Below are 17,066 nucleotides of genomic sequence, written 5' to 3' on the forward strand. Positions count from 1 at the left end.
GTGTGTGTATGTACTCTGGTGCATCCGTTAAGTTGGATACATAATTCCTTACATGTTCAGGCTAAGTGAAGCCTAAATGGCAAAGAGCTCTCTTGTTTAATAAGGGGGGATAATTTTACAGCAGGGGTCAGCAGCCTTTTTCAGTCGTGGGCCAGTCCACCATCCCTCAGACGGTGTGGTGGGCCAGACTATATTTTGAAAAAAATTATAATGAATGAATCCTTATGCCCCACAAATAGCCCAGAGATGCATTTTAAATAAAAGGACACATTCTACTTGTGTAAAAAAAGCTGAGCCAGTGTGGTGTAGTGGTTAAGAGCAGTAGTCTCGTAATCTGGGGAACCGGGTTTGCATCTCCGCTCCTCCACATGCAGCTGCTGGGTGACCTTGGGCCAGTCACACTTCTCTGAAGTCTCTCAGCCCCACTCACCTCACAGAGTGTTTGTTGTGGGGGAGGAAGGGAAAGGAGAATGTTAGCCGCTTTGAGACTCCTTCGGGTAGTGATAAAGCGGGATATCAAATCCAAACTCTTCTTCTTCTTCTTCTGATTCCCAGACCATCTGCGGGCCGGATTGAGAAGGCGATTGGGCCGCAACCGGCCCACAGGCCTTAGGTTGCCTACCCCTGCTTTAGAGAGTTCATACAAACTGATCTGAACTTGCAACTAGATCTAGAGCAGGTGTTGAAGAAGCCATTGGTGATATTTATGTTCCTAATTTGACAACGCTAGGAAGCTGGAAGGAAGGAGAGGTTTCTTAAGGTTCCTTGATTTCATTCTGTGTCCTCTTCAACCTATGCTTTTATGTAACTAACATTCCCCTATTCCCTCCTGATATGTGTGCCTCATTCTGAGTGGGCACTGTTTCACCCTAACAGATGGGCCTGAGCATTTGCATGCCAGAGAACCATTCCATGCATCAAGTTTATTAGAAGACAGCTTGTCACACAAGGATGTTGAAAAGTCCCCTTTGCATATAGTAACATCACCCAGGAGGAGGAGAACTGACTCATGTGTTGCCCTCCCTTTCCACAAGGTCTTCTTCAGTTTATATGGTACTTAGCATTTTATCCAGTCTCACTTTGAAAAGCCAAAGCAAATGCCTAATGCGAGTTTCTTTATTGAAACTGTTGGCATGACTTAATCCGCACACGGATATTTTCCATTGGGGGATGCCACTGAAAATGGCCTCCATATGCTCAATGATAATCCTAGTGGTGCAACAATAAAACTGCTAGCACGTTTGCAAAGCTAAGCAGGGTCAGGTATGGTTTTAACTTGGATGGGGATCCACGAGTTGAGATTCCAGCATTGCAGGGAGGTTGTACTTGGGGTTCCTCCAAATGCTATGATTCTATGATTCAAGTTACAGATGGGTAGCCGTGTTGGTCTGCCATAGTCAAAACAAAATAAAAAATAAAAAAATTCCTTCCAGTAGCACCTTAAAGACCAACTAAGTTAGTTCTTGGTATGAGCTTTCGTGTGCATGCACACTTCTTCAGATACACAGATTCAAATTCCTTGTTGCAATGTTTGGTGATCAGGCCCTGTACCCCACATTTTGACAGGTGTGGAGACTCTCCATGATATGGCCTGCATCAACAAAACACTTCCCAACATCAGGAATATAGAAAGCATCCTTATACTGAACCAGGCCATTGGTCCACCTAGCCCGGTATTGTCTACTGATAGGCAGCAGCTTTCCAGGGTTTCAGGTAGTGACTTTTCCCAGCCCTACCTTGAGATGCCAAGGATTTAACCTAGGAAATTCTGCATGCAAGGTGGCTGCTCTGCTACTGAGCTATGGCCCTCCCCATTAAGACTGATAGAATAGCTTCTGCTGTTGACCAATTTTAGCAGCACCCATATGGCAGATTTATGTATAGCCAGCACATATTTATGCAGATTTTTTGTACCTGCCACAATCATAAAAATTGTATACATTTCAATTGTTTTTAGAACTCAACCAAATCTCTGCTTTGGATAACTCCTGCAATTCTTTGAGCAAAAATTCTTACAGCATGAATAATGCCCACAGCATGAATTATATACCCTGTCTAGCCAATGGGCTGTCTGCTCTGAGTTGCCCCTTCATGAGAACGCTCAGATCTTCTTGTAATAATGACGAAACAGCTTCCTTAATACTGCTGAAGTGTTGGGCGAAACAGTGTATTGATATTCTCTAATGAGTGTAAATCTCTTTATAAATTGTTTCCTTTTTATTGACTCTAAAGCAAATGTATCCATGACTGCTATACCGTAATACACTTTTATACCTACTAATGGTTTGATGGGCTCATATATCCAGCATCGGCAAGAAAGATCATAACACTGTAAAGGGTGGAGAATAGTTTTATCACTTGGAAATGGAACCCCCTTCTTAGAAAGTAAAACCATAGGTAGATCATTGATTTTAAAAGGTCAGGGTTAAAACGCTTATTAACAACTGTTTTACTCAGCTGTTCCGAGCATTCAGCTAAGTAAGAACCCAGCAGCAGGGTGTTATTGCTCTATAAGGAAAAGTCGGCGGTTTCTCGCTGATGCCCAGGAAGTCTTGTTAATAATAGTTCAAAATGAAATGTATTGATGGGATTGCATTGGACTGAGAAGATAACTATGGCTTTCTGCCACAGGGGGGCTGGTCCAGGCTGAGTCCCCTCATTACACAGACCAGAGAAACTGGCCGACTTGCCTGAAGATCTCATGACTCAACGGCGTCAGCCCAGCCTGTCTGATTCATCTACTTATGCTCATTGCTTATTGCCGCTCTTCAGTCTCTCTGTTGGTTTTGCCTCCTACTACTTACAGGCTCAGGGTGCCCTTGCATTTTCCCTGTTCTCAACAGTGCACATACCAGGAGTTAATCCTGCCCAGGTCACCACCCATCATGCTTTCATCTGCTTTCTTTGTACTTCTGCCAGGTCCTCAACTTCAAATAATTCACCATTTTCATTTGGATTAGGAATATTTTAATACGGCATGCAGGACATCACTTTGTTTAGTGCAGGGGTGTAAATCCAGCTGCGTCTCCAGTGAAGCTAAACCCAAGACGATCTCTGCCTAACAAGGGGGTTCATTCAAGCAGTGAGAGCTGAATATGAAATCTCTTTCTTCCTTTCCTCTCCCTGCTCCTCCCCCTGCTGTGCTTTGCAAAGCAGGCGCTTCATTGAAAACTAACTGAAGATGAAACATTTATGAGTGCGTTTAAAGTTTGAGAGTTTAAATAAAAGATTAACATCATCAACAACAACAACAAGTTCAGAAGACCTGGCAATGAAACCTGGATTTGGTCTTCAGTGGTTTCCGTGAGAGGCTCTTCTTCTGTCTCTATTTAAAAATAAATAAATGCTATATGGGATTTGGGTTCCTGGTATTATCATTGTCTGGATGGCCCTGACAGGCATATGCCCACCTGGCTGCAAACATGACTCTGATAACCCATCTCTCTGCCAAGTTTCTCCTACCTGATGTAAAGAAACCTACTGCCTGAGTTAAGACATTGGGGAATATATAGTCCTACCAACAAATCAAAAGACACAACGGGAAGGCTCAGATGACATCCCTCTCACGCACTGGAGAATGTGTGAGCTGAGTCATGGGAGTCAAATGAGCTAGCCCCGCCTCCTTTGACAATGTGCATCATACCCACACCAGGCCTTCTTAAATTGCCAGTGCATTCAGCCAATGAAGAAGAGAGCTCTAGAAGCAGAATTCTTTCTGCCTCAGCCTGCCCTAGTTGGGTCGCCTTAGTTGGACCATGTCAATCTGATGATACAATCGGATCATGGATATCTTGCTAACTTTGCACCCTGGATCTTTCTTTTACCTAACCTCATCAGTCTACAGTGCCAGAAGATGCTCAGTATAGTCAGCACACCTTGTTCTCTAAGGACTACTACACTTCAGATATCTTAAGGGCTGTCTCATGGAGGAGGGAGCATGCTTGTTTCTCCTGCTCTGGAGAGTAGGACTTGAACCAATGGCTTCAAGTTGCAAGAAAGGAGATTCCGACTGGACATTCGGAAAAGCATTCTGACAGTAAGAGCTGCTCAGCTGTGGAACAGACTCCCATGAGAGGTGGTGGACTCCCCTTCCTTGGAGGTTTTTAAGCAGAGATTGGGTGGCCATCTGTCATGGATACTTTAGCTGAGATTCTTGGATTGCAGGGGGTTGGAATAGATGACCCTTGGAGTCCCTTCCAACTCTATGATTCTATGAACACTCTCCTATTAGAAACCACACAGGCACCGTTTCAGACATCTGGTTAAAATCGTTTTATTTTAGGAGGTCTTTGCGCCACAAATGATGCTCTGATGTTTCATCCTCTGTTGTTTTACGTTTTCTTTGCAAATTGCTTTGAGACCCAGATGAGATGAAAAGCAGGGTACACATTTTAAATAATTCCTACAACCTGCCCTCTATCTTTTCCCTCTGTGACAATGAACCTCCATAGGATATTTACCTTGTGAACTGTCCTGTGATCCTTGGATGAAGGGCAGTATAGAAATTTAATAAATAGGTACCTACCAATTTCATCTATGCAGAAAAGTGAGGAGATTTCATTACTTGTCTGTAAGGGAGCAATACTTAAGACATAGCAAGAGAATCATTCCTTTACATTTCCATTTGACACTGGCACAACAGAGCTGAAGCTTTATCTCAAGACATTCATCTGCTGGTGTAAGTTGTGGTAGATCATGTCAATACACCCCGGTGGTGCCTAGCCTTAAGTCTTTAAAGGCCAGGTTTAATCCGCAGCTGAGTGTTGTTAAACCTGCAGTTGTTTTCTCCCTTTGCTCTCAAGTGAGTCTCCCCTGCTATGAGATGAATTCTCAGATATTTGACCAAGATCCAATCTTCTTTCTCTTATCAAATTTATTAGAAAATGCTGTAGTTACAAAATTACAAGTGTGCCTCCTGGATAAATGTCAATCTATTTTTAAATGCAAGACCGGCGCTGAAGCTTCTGCTGCAATGATGTATCTATCGTTTCAAGCCTACATGGGGCCTGTTCATTGCTTATTGCACTTGACTCTAACAGCCTTCATTTTGATACCGTCAAGCCCAGCTGTGGGATGCTCAGATATTGCCATGAAGATTTTAGCCCACTTTCTGAAGCCATTGATAACTTGGCGCAGAGCAGCTCAGAGCTGTCTAATGCTTTATAATTTGGGGACATCTGACGCCATGTCTCGGCTTCCTATTCTTGTTGCATTAATGTGGAAGTGAAAGAAAGCATTACAAGGAGCTTGGGACTTTAAGAAGCTAATAGGGACTGTGCAGAATAAAACACAATGCACTGTCAGCTACACAAAGTGGACTTTGACGATATGGTTGGACTTGTGATCACAAATGGCTTTCATATAGAAAATTTAATAAAGGACCTCTAGGCAGATGAGGCCTCACAGTCTGAAGCTGAATCTAGAGAAGTTAAAGGCAATGCTAGTAGGGGCTTGTAGGTCCTGTGATTCATAGCAGTCAGAAATAACCCAGTTTTTTCTCCTCTCCACCTTTCCCCAACCCGCCCAGTAATCACACACTGCATTTTACAAGTCAAACTGAGAATCCAAAGACTAGACCCCTCAATTTCTTTGCTATGGGGATGAAGTTAGGAGCCACACACCCAGGGAAATTGGAGGCAGGGGCAAAAGGCAACCATAACCACAGGGTCTTACCCTCAAGATCCCCTGTGCAAGTAGGCTTCTGGTTACTTCTCTCAGGGGACAGGCATTATTGAGGCCATTGGGGTGGTGTAAAATCATGATAAACACAGAGACATTTAAAACTTCAAGATAATCATCAAAACAAAATGAGGGGTTTATTCATTTTTAAACAGCATCAAAAACTGCTGTAAATATATAAGCACACTTCCTGAAGTTGATTAAGGGCATGCATAGTGACAAAAACAATTTGATTTGATGAACTTTATATGAATGGGTTGTTTTCTCCCTGAAAATGGATCTACAATGTCATCTTTTCCCCCTACAGTGCTCAGATGTGATGGCAATGAGAGGCCCATATAGCATTAATACTCAAGAGAAGAACCGGGAAATGTCATTGACAGTTGTGCTTTTAGTACTGCTGTATCAATTAAACACCTATAATGTGCCCATCGTTGTACTATATTGTACAAGAAGCTTCTTCTGGATACACCAAGGCCAACTGAGATACAGACTGATCCATTTGTGACTGATGATTGCTGTTGTCATAATGGAACCCTGGGGAATTCAGCTGAAAGCCTACTGGAAAGGACTGAAACCCAACATTAAATTCATAACAACAACAAAAAAATCAACAATTGGCTTTTGGGTAGAGGAGCTATGTGCCCTACTTCAGTGGTGGCAGGAGCCCAGGAGCCCACTGAACCTGGGATTGCTAGGCCATGGGGTAGAAAGAATGGCCCCCAATTCATTGAAGCTGGAGGCATTGGTGTTAGGGGCTGCTGGGCTTAAACTGGGAACTTTGGGGTTTGTGTGCCTCTGCCCTGTGTGCCGTGTTGCTGAAGGGTGATGATTGGATCCTCCTGGAATATAAGAGGGCTTACTTGAGCCACAAGGTCTCATTCAGCTCTGTCATGTTCTGAGTCAGTTAGCTGTCTTTCAGACTTGACTCCTGACTGGCTCCTTAATGTTGCTTCTTGGCATATCCTTCAGTCCCAATTTGCTCTTGACCCGACCTTCTGTTTTCATCTACCTCAGACTGTTCACCAAAGGCCAGCCCTGACAATGTGCTTAAGAGACCTGCTGCTCTGCTTAGAGCCCTGGAAATGATCATAGTGGGCGGGTTGGATCAATGATCTGACTTGGTATAAGGCAGATTGCAACAAATAAAGCAATTTAGAACTGGTCTAAAAATTGCCTTATTTATTATAATCTGCCTTATCCCAAGTCAGACCGTTGATTGTCAAAGTGGGAGGAGAAAACAGAGAAAATGGTATTTATCCTGAATTGATACAAAATAATGTGATCTTTTGAGCTTCTATCCACTTAAATAAATGGGATGCTTTCAGAGACAAGGTGACGGCCTCTTCCTTTGAGAGAATATGAGAAAATATGTTAAAAAAATCCCCTTATTCTGCAGTTTGTTGAATCATCTCCGCTTTTAAATTCTTATTGCCTCAGGCTGTTAGATCAATCTATTCTTTTCCCTGTGACTAGTTTGCATCCTAGATATAGAGAACAAAGAAACTATTGGTGTGATATGAGTTTAAAGCAGTATGTCGCAGATGTCACACTTGTAGTCGCACGGAACGGTAGTTAACATTCAGATGTTTTTAGAAGTAAAGGGGATTTTAAATGTATTTTAACATCACAGAGCTTTTCTCCCCACCCCGTTCCTCTTCTTGTATTTTTTTTTAAATAAAAAAGACAGAATCAAAACCTGCAAATATTGATAATTCTTGCAGATCTCTCTCTCTCTCTCTGTGTGTGTGTGTGTGTATGCACGTGTATATAAGTCTCAGTTTGGGAAACAAATGCTGCGTTTTGCGGACAAAGTCTCCACACAGTGCTGTTCATCACGTGTCAAAGTGTCTGGTTCCTTTCATTTGCTGCTGCTTCTATTGAGCCTTAACAGAAAACAATTTAAGTAGAGTAATGAGTTACATCAGTAATCATTAAGTACATCAGCAGAGGTTGGTCCATTAGAGCAAATGGAGCACTGCCCCGCCAATTTCAGCCAGCCCCCACCTGTTTGCCTTCTTACTTACATACACTTTAGGGATGAAGAGCACGAGACTCTTAATTTCAGGGTTGAAGGTTTGAGCCCCATGTTGAGTGAAAGATTCCTGCACTGCAGGGGGCTGGACTAGATGATCCTCATGATCCCTTCCAACTCTACCTACAACTCTACAATTCTGTGATTCTATGGTACTGTCAGATTCCTCTTCTTTAGTCTCAGTGTTGTCCTTGCAAAACTCGGCAGGGAGGAGGATGGGTGCAAAACTAGAAATAGTTGACTCTACATGTCATTCAGCCCCCACTGAATTACATGTATATTAAGTGTATGTCATTCTGTCCATGTGGGTTTTATCTCTGTGCTATAAACTGGGTGGTGACTCCAATGTACTCCACTTGCATTCTGATTTGTGGAAGCGGGTGGAGAGGTGAAGGGATTTATCAAAGGATAATCTGAGATCGGCATGCAAGGAGTTTTTGTAGATAGGTACGCCAATGAATATACCCACCAACATTCTGCTGATTGAAAGTGGGTGGTGCATCTTTCTTTATTTTTTAATAATTTTTATTAACCGACCAATCAAATCAAATTAAATCACATCACATAAATTCCGAATTACAAAGACGAATTTTAAATTTTTGTTGAGGGGACCCATATTTCAAGTTCCGAAGGGGGATTCTGATCATCATCTTGCTACTGCGTTAAAATCCAAATCAGTCCAAATAAAGTTCATAAAGTTCATAATTCTATCCAATCTTATCTTGCTGTTTCCACATCTCATCTTGTTCGTATATTTTTTTTTCTTTATGATCTCTTCTGATAATCTCCTTAAGCAGATAAACACCAATTATAATCCTGTGTGAATTTTTTCGTTCGTCCAATCCTCATATCAAGATGGTTTCCATATATCATCACTTTCACAAATAACATCGCTCTTTCCATCATTAATCTTGCAAAACTGTCGCTCTTAAGTCCCTCTGAGGAGTCACATCCACAATATAAAAGCAGCTCTATTTCTCCTCCCAGACTTAAGTCCTCCGATAGAACTTGCCAACATGGCGACGGTATTTTTAACTGCGTCATTCCAAAGCTCTTATACTTTGCACGATCTTCTTAAAACATGCTTTGGTTAGAAAATTTATCTCCACACAGTCATAAATCCACAGCTTAAGTCATTAAAACGACATTTCTGACTTGGGGGGGGGAGGGATTCTTGGTTAATCACATAGAGGAGAAAAAAGGAAAGTTTTTCCCCTCCCCCCTCCAGCCCTTTGCCGTCCGAGCCTTGGAATTTCTTCTCATGATTTATCTTGTTCCTCTGACCCGTCTTGTTTATCAGAGATCTCTTCAGTTAGCAGTTTTTACTCCCCCTCCTTCCTTGAAATATGTGCATTCGCTTCCTCCTAATTGTTTCTTTTGAAGTTCTTGCAGCTAGTGGCGCAAATCAGAGACAGTGTCCAGGAGCGCCGAAATCCACAGGAGGGCATTCTGCCTAGTGCCCCCATCGTAATCTGGTGAACCGGGTTTGTGTCCCCGCTCCTCCACATGCAGCTGCTGGGTGAACTTGGGCCAGTCACATTTCTCTGAAGTCTCTCAGCCTCACTCACCTCACAGAGTGTTTGTTGTGGGGGAGGAAGGGAAAGGAGATTGTTAGCCACTTTGAGACTCCTTAAGGGGAGTGAAAGGCCAAACTCCTCCTCCTCCACTTCTTCTTCTTCTGTAATTCTGGGATGATCGGGACATTTGTGAGGTATGGAATGTGAACCATGAGAGTGAAATGAAGCCTTCCCTCTGAATACCAGTTTCCATGCTCTTCTCCTTGTGGACTTCTGTCTGGACCTTGTTGGAGGCAGGATGTTGGAGCTAATAGAGCAGGAATGGCTAAACTTTTTTAACCTGAGGACCAACACCCCCTTGTGAGCAGTTTTTCTGGGGCCATATGCCAGTACTGTGCAGGGACAGATGTGAAAGTGAGCAGGGCGAGGGATGCAAAATTTCACAGCAGGCTAGCTTCTACACACACTCGTACACCCCTGTTTCTTAAAACATGTGTCTAATTGTCGAAACCTCTAACCTTCTGTCCGGGGAAGCAGGAGGCATGATAAGTGTTCAAGCTTTTCCACCCTGGCAAAAGCTTTCACACCATTCTTGATGTCGAGGCAGCAGGGGGTGTTGCTTGACAATAGCTCCTAGGGCCAGATTGGGAGGCTGGGAGGGCCACATTCAGCCCTCAGGTTTAAGCTTCCTCACCCTTGAGATAGACAACAGGTCTTAACCAGAAATAAAATCAGGTTATGTTTTTCAGTTTTGCCCGAGTTCACAAATAGCTATCGATCATATATATCATATATATTGTCCGTCGTCTTTCTGTTTATACTAAACCTTATTATTCATCTTCTTTTTATGGTCGTATGGGACATACCTTTCCTGCTTTCAGTAAGTTTTTTTTTTTTTGATTGACCCTTCCATGGCTTCAGTTCATGTCCCTTTTAGTATACATCCCCTTATTCTTGTATTTGATGCAAGTCTTCTGACAACTCTCCTTTCCTATTCCCTCTGATAAATGCTGTATAACATGAGGTCCAACCTTAACCCTCCTTTTTTTCCCAGAGAGAACTGACCTAGTTTCTTTGACTTTATTTGTATAAGCTACTCTAGTCCGTTGAGGATGGCCTCTCCTAGACCTTCACTGTCTTTTGATCTTTTTAGTAACAGGTCTCTTTCTGGACATAAGAAGGAATTGAGAGTGTAGTACATTTCCTTCAAATGTGGGGCTCATCATTTTTCTCATCAGTAAATCCTCAGGCTTTTGCATATTTCAATGCTGAATACTCTGCATCATTCAGTAGTAAGAAACCTAGCATTTTGGTAGCATGAGATTTTAAAAGGCACGAAATGTTCTATAATATAGGTGCACCTTGGCAAGGTTTTCATTCACCAGAAGCCAAAAGTATAGGACTATTATTGGCATAGTAATGGACCTGAAACAATATGTGGCAGCTGAATAATTGACTCATTCCCTTTTCAATAATTTTAAATAATATATTTTTCTTATAACTTTCTGGCCACAACATACATATTATTTTAAATTTATTTCTTGCCTGAATTCTTTAAATCGCCACATCTTGATCTTGCAGTCCACTTCTTTTTGTGGGTTTCTTTCCTTAAGGAAGAACTTCTCAAGCAGAGCGAATTCACAGATACAGTGGCAGGCAGGAGTTAGGAAGGAGTTGACACAAAATATAGTTAAGTCCCCCCATCCTGACTAGTGTAAACTAATCCTAGGTAAGATTTCCACTGCTAGTCTCACTGAATTAGTGAAAAAAGGTAGGAATAGAATGGAATAGGCATGCCAGTTTGCTCCATCATAAAACCATTGCTTTATTTACAATGAAAAGAAAACATAAATTGGCATATAAAACCAGCTGGATCAGACTCAATCAACTATCAATCTTGCCTACTTTCCTATTTCTAATAGTAGACAGTACCATGATATATGGAGGAAGTGCAACACAGTATGAGATTTTGCAGAGCCATATAAGTAATTTCCAGTTTCTAGTAATCTAATATTCACAGACACTGTTGGCAATAGGACATATTTTATGGCTTTCTAAACAAACAGCTGCTTAACATGCCTACCTCCCATGAAGTTGCCTAGCTATTTTTATTTTTATTTTTTAAAATTTAAATCACATTGTACTCTCAGCAATTGGCATATGTTGTGCCAGGGAATTACAAAGATTACCATCTTATCTGTACAAGTGAGAAAGATAAAGATTCCCCCCACAACCAAATATGATTTCCTTCAGTACCATCTTCATAAAAAACACATGGTACTACTTTACAGGGCCTGTATGACTTCTGAATATGGGTGAAGGGGGGCTGAGTGGCTGAATGGTCCTCCTTGAAAAATACACCATGCTAAAAAAACAAAACAAAACAGGAACAAAAGAAATGGCCTTCTTATTCAGTGTTATTTTTCTTGAAAAAGAGGTGCTGGAACTCACCACGAACACTTCCCTTGTTTTCTTATAACGACAATAGTGCCCACCTAAGAGGTGCTGGAACTGAGTACCAGCAAGTTCCCTGGCTGAAAAAAAGCTGTATTTATACTGAGTCAGACCATTGGTCCATCTAACTCAGTGTTGTTGTTGTTGTTGTTGTTGTTGTTGTTGTTGTTGTTGTTGTTGTTGTTTACTATTAGTATTTCCCACCCATCACCAGAAGGTTCCAGGGTGAGTGATAGCAATATCAAATACAACATTAAAAACAGTTTAAAAAGAAACTACAATCACAAGAGTGGGTCCTAAAATTATGGAGTGTAAAGGGAAAGCAGTGTAAAGAGTAAAGATGGTGAGGTTTGCCTTCAACATACAATGAAACAAAAACCACCTCCACAGAGATGGAATTCCATAATTTAGAGGCTGCCACAAAGAATGCTCTATTCTGGGTCTCTCTCCCTCTCTCTTTCCCACCCACACCCCCAAACCAAGATGTCCCCCTCTGTTGATCTTCACATCCAAGATGGTCTGTAGGGAAGGAGGCATTCTCTCAGATATTTGGGGCCTAAGTCGTTTAGAGCTTTAAGCACTACCACGAACACCTTAAACTGGGCCTGGAAAAACTTGCAAGCAATGTTTGTTTCTACTAGCAGTGGATCTCCAGGGTTTCAGACAAGGCCTGGAGACACCCAGGATTGAATCTGGGACCTTCTGATGCAAAACAGGTGCTCTGCTACTGAGCCACAATCCTTCCTAGCATCACTTAGGAAGAAGTATAGCTTTGCTCTATAACATACTAGCTTCCCACGTGAAGGAAGTATTTTAGGTGCAGGAGGAGCATTTAAACATGTGCCCCCCTCTCAACATGTAAATCAGACCCAGGTCTGTCTAGTTTTATGGCCTTCATAGAGAAACTAATATCACTGTGGAGACCCAAGCATATGATTAACAATGTAGTTTATTATAACAATAATATTTATTAGTTTGTTCATACTTCTCCAGGCTGCCCTGATTTGCCCTATAATTTTCTTCCTCCAGGGCTTTGGGGTGGGATCATCTTTGCCACAAAAGTTGTTGGATAGAAGCACAAACTCTACTGAGTGCCATTACCAGACTAGTGTCTGACAGAAATGTCAAAGCATAAGTTATGGGTTCTGTCCTCTTGAAACCTTAGGATATGTTCCCCAAGTCAGTCTTTTATAGAGATATATTATCTCACTGAGAATTCCTTGTCAAACTATGTTAAGTAAATAAAGGAGGGGTGAAATATCAGCAACAAAGCTAACAAATGGAACCAAATGCTACAGTCGAAAGAACAGATCCAGCTGTTTGCCATGCTAATCCAAAATGAAATGAAAATGTGTGTTTTTCATCTTTTCAGTGGGGGACCTTTAATTCAGGTAGATGTAGGTCCTAACACTCCCAGCTTATTTAATGCAAGTGTGCATGTGTACAGCTGGAATAGCAAAACCCATAAAGAAAAAGGGTGTTGACTTTGTGTTTTGAAAAATCTTTAGTGCTAGCTAAGGGACCGCAAAGGCCTCATAATTTGTCATTCAGAATATGACAGCTTTCTACTTTCCCAAGGTCAACCTCTCACCTTTACCGAAAAGTGAATATGAATTTGATAGCAGTAACCAACTGCTTTATGAAAACAAGAACACACACATACTTATTTTAATCATGAAACGGCTCAGGACTGCATTACCTCAAGGATTGCCTTTCCGCATAAGAACTGACCCAGACCCTGCGATTATCATATGAAGCCCTTCTTCATGTGCCTCCAACCTCGAGAAGTCTGGAGGGCAGCAACGTGAGAATGGGTCTTTTCGGTGGTGGCTCCCAGTTTGTTGAATGCTCTCCTGGCACCTTCATTACATATCTTTAGGTGCCAGGCAAAACATTCCTTTTCTCCCAGGCCTTTGGCTGATTAAACAATCTGTGCACTTTTAAACTGGGGGTGGGGTATTGTTTTTTTGTTTTTTACTATGGTATGTAACTATGGGATGTACTATGGGAAAGATGGAGGACACAAGGAGAAGGGGATGACAGAGGACAAGATGGTTGGATAGTGTTGTCGAAGCTACCAGCATGAGTTTGACCAAACTGCGGGAGGCAGTGGAAGACAGGAGGGCCTTGCGTGCTCTGGTCCAGGGGGTCACAAAGAGTCGGACACGACTAAACGACTAAACAACAACAACATGGTATGTATTTTGTGTTTTTATATTGTAAACTGCCCTGAGATCCTTGGATGATGGGCAGTATAGAAATTTAATCAATCATTCAATAATAATAAATATCACAGGTCCATGACAGACCAAGACAGTCAATGCTAGCCACCTAGAAGCAAGAGTAGTAGCCACTCTGTGGCATCCCAGTCTTTCTCTAGAGCCCCTGAAAACCAAACTAGACCTCCGGGGGGCCTACAAAAAGGTTCGCCCAGCCTTCACCAACCTCGTGTTCTCCAGTTGTTTTAGACCGCTGTGCCAGCTAGAGGCTGATGGGATTTGTAGTTCAAAGCATCTCAAGGACACCAAGTTGGCAATGGCTGGGTTAGCCTAATCGTTCAATGTTTACCTAGTAGTATTGACAGGTAGAGTCAAATCTACTCGGAATACGAATTTCTGTCTGAGATGCTTGAGGGCTCTGCCAACACTTTGTGAAGTGTCTGAGCTAGGAGGAAAACAGTGCCACCTAATTGTAATAGACACATTAGTACAGGAGCCTTTTGCCTGCCAGTTGCGGTTTCTTTTATCCTGATTAAGGAAATTAGTGGCCAGGTGTGGTGATTAGACATTGCATAGGACCTGGTAGACTGAAGTCAGGGCTTCTCTAAATGAGGGACATTCCTGGAAAATAGGGACACTTGGAGGGTCTGCAAGGGTGAGAGGGGTTTCTGAACCCACAACGGGGTAGTATGCTAGGGTGGATTTCTCCTACCACCAGCAAACATCTCAGATTGGGTGGGGCTGTTACACATGACATCCTCCCTCTCTGCAGGCTTACTTTTATAGCTCTTGAACAGGGCTTCATAAGCTGATTGTTAGTATTGGACCATTGTCTCCTATAATGCAAATAATGTCTGGCATAGTTGTGTTCCCAGTATACTAGATTATCCAGTCTTCACCATGTTCAGCTCCAAATCACAATCCCTAAACTGAGGACGAAAACACACAAAATTGCTATTCAAGTTGCATGCCTAATCAGTCTTATTTTCTCTCCTTATGTTTGTAAACTACAGCCTAGAAGCCTCAATTACGAACTTTAACTTGCATTGCATCACAGCCTAATCCGCATCAAACTGTTAATTTACTTTCAAAGCTTTAGTTTTCACCGTGCTTATTGCAAGCATGGATCCCAGGTCTGGATAATCATAGAGTCACAGGATCATAGAGTTGGAAGGGACCCCAACAGTCATTTTCCATTGCACTGGGTTCCACCTACTAGGGTTTTGATCCAGAGTCCTCCAAACACACCCACCCTGCTATTCCCTGCTAATTTTATCCCATCTTGATTTGTCTGCAGTGGACATGGATGACCTCAAAGAGCACATGAAAACTGATTTTGGTGTGGGTTGGGCTGGTTACAATAAGATTCCTGCTGCACGTTAGCATCATTAGGAAAGAGAATGATTATAGCTTTATAATAAGATGCAAAAGCATAAACTGCAGCTATTTGCTAGTTTTATATTAAAAAGGGGTGGGGGAGGCGTGGGTACAATTTGTTTACCATAGTCATTTTTTTAGGCGAATAGATGTGGCGACAAAAAGTGGGAGGTGTTGATAAGGGTGGGATTTTGGTCTCTCTGTTTGTGTGTGTGGTTTAAACAGACTATTTACATTGTTAATCGCTGATGTTCTTCTTCCCCCACTGCCACTGCTCTTTCTCCAGATCTTCTCCTTTGCACCACTGCACTAAATAAATTAACAAGTTAGCAACATGACTACAACACACCAATACAGGCGGCCCTATTACACAGCCTGTCATTGACACTCAGGAATCTGCTGGAATGTGACAACTTCACAGCAGAAGGTCACTTCCCCCAGTCACTTTCTTCCATGCTGCTTGGAGGCAACCATTCTGAGGAATGATTTGTTATGGTAGAATAAGAGGCATATTTGTTAGCTAATTCATAAGGGAGAGAGAGAGAGAGAGAGAGAGAGAGAGAGAGAGAGAGAGAAGAGAAGGGGGGGAAAACCCCCTCAAATGAGATGAAAAACAAGCACAGAGCTGACAAATGGCATTTAATTATAGCTGAGCCTAAAATTTGCAATACATATTTATGCTGCCCTAAGATATATGTGCAGCCAGAGTCTCTTTTCATCCTCAGTTCTGCTTGTTGACATGGGATGAGGGGGGGAAAAAGTGGTGAGTGACCAAAGGACATTCAGTGCTATCATTCTGTCTTCGCTTCATAAAGGCAATCCTATACTATGCCTGTCTATTCAGAAGCAAGCCTCTCAGAGTTCAGTTGGGCATACTCCGAGCTAAAGGAGTAGAGGACTTCAGCCTAGGTGTACCCTGAAGATGTCTCTTTTATGGTAAGGGGCTCCTTCTTTTTACTGAGCATTCATCTAGATTTGCTTGCTCACAGCTCAGAGAAGGGTTAGACTATGCCTGGTCTCTATTGCTCATTTGTTCTGATTTACTTGTGGGTTGTTTACCTGGCTTCTCATTTGCTAATCCCATGCTAATCCCATGCATTTCCCAGCCACTTGCTAATCCCATGCTAATCCCATGCATTTCCCAGCCACTTCCCTAACTGCGAAAAGTCAGCTTCTTTCTCTAAAAGCGGATATGTTGCACCTGAGAGACAGGCTGATTTCATTCACTTTAACCATGCAAACCTAAATATCCAGCATGCACATGAATCTCTCCCACAAAACAGTGACAGTCTGGAGGCACTCAAGGTCACTTCTTATTCATTTCCAGTTAATGTTTAGGTCCTGTTGATATAGGTATTCTCCCTGCTTTCAACTTCCCTTGCAGTGGCAGCTCTCTGCCTGGGCACAGGCTAAACCAGGCACAGGCAAACTCGGCCCTCCAGATGTTTTGAGACTACAATCCCATTCATCCCTGACCACTGGTCCTGTTAGCTAGGGATGATGGGAGTTGTAGACCCAAAACATCTGGAGGGCCGAGTTTGCCTATGCCTGGGCTAAAACAAGCACCTCCCCCTTCCTTTGTTGCAAAAGGAAAGATGTGGTTCCCGGAAGCCCCAGCCCCCCTATGGAAGCCCTGCAGGCAGATGAGCAACACCAGGGACCTCTACCACGCATAGTATGTTTTCCACCACCCATGGCTCTTCTTCCATCTACACAGCTGCCTAGGACAGGCTAGCGGCAGTTTTCTTTTGCTGCTATGGAAAACCTAAAATTCACAAACCATTA

This window comes from Podarcis erhardii (genome assembly GCF_964252035.2).
Source record: "Podarcis erhardii genome assembly, chromosome: 2".
NCBI classification, from domain to species: Eukaryota; Metazoa; Chordata; class Lepidosauria; order Squamata; family Lacertidae; genus Podarcis; species Podarcis erhardii.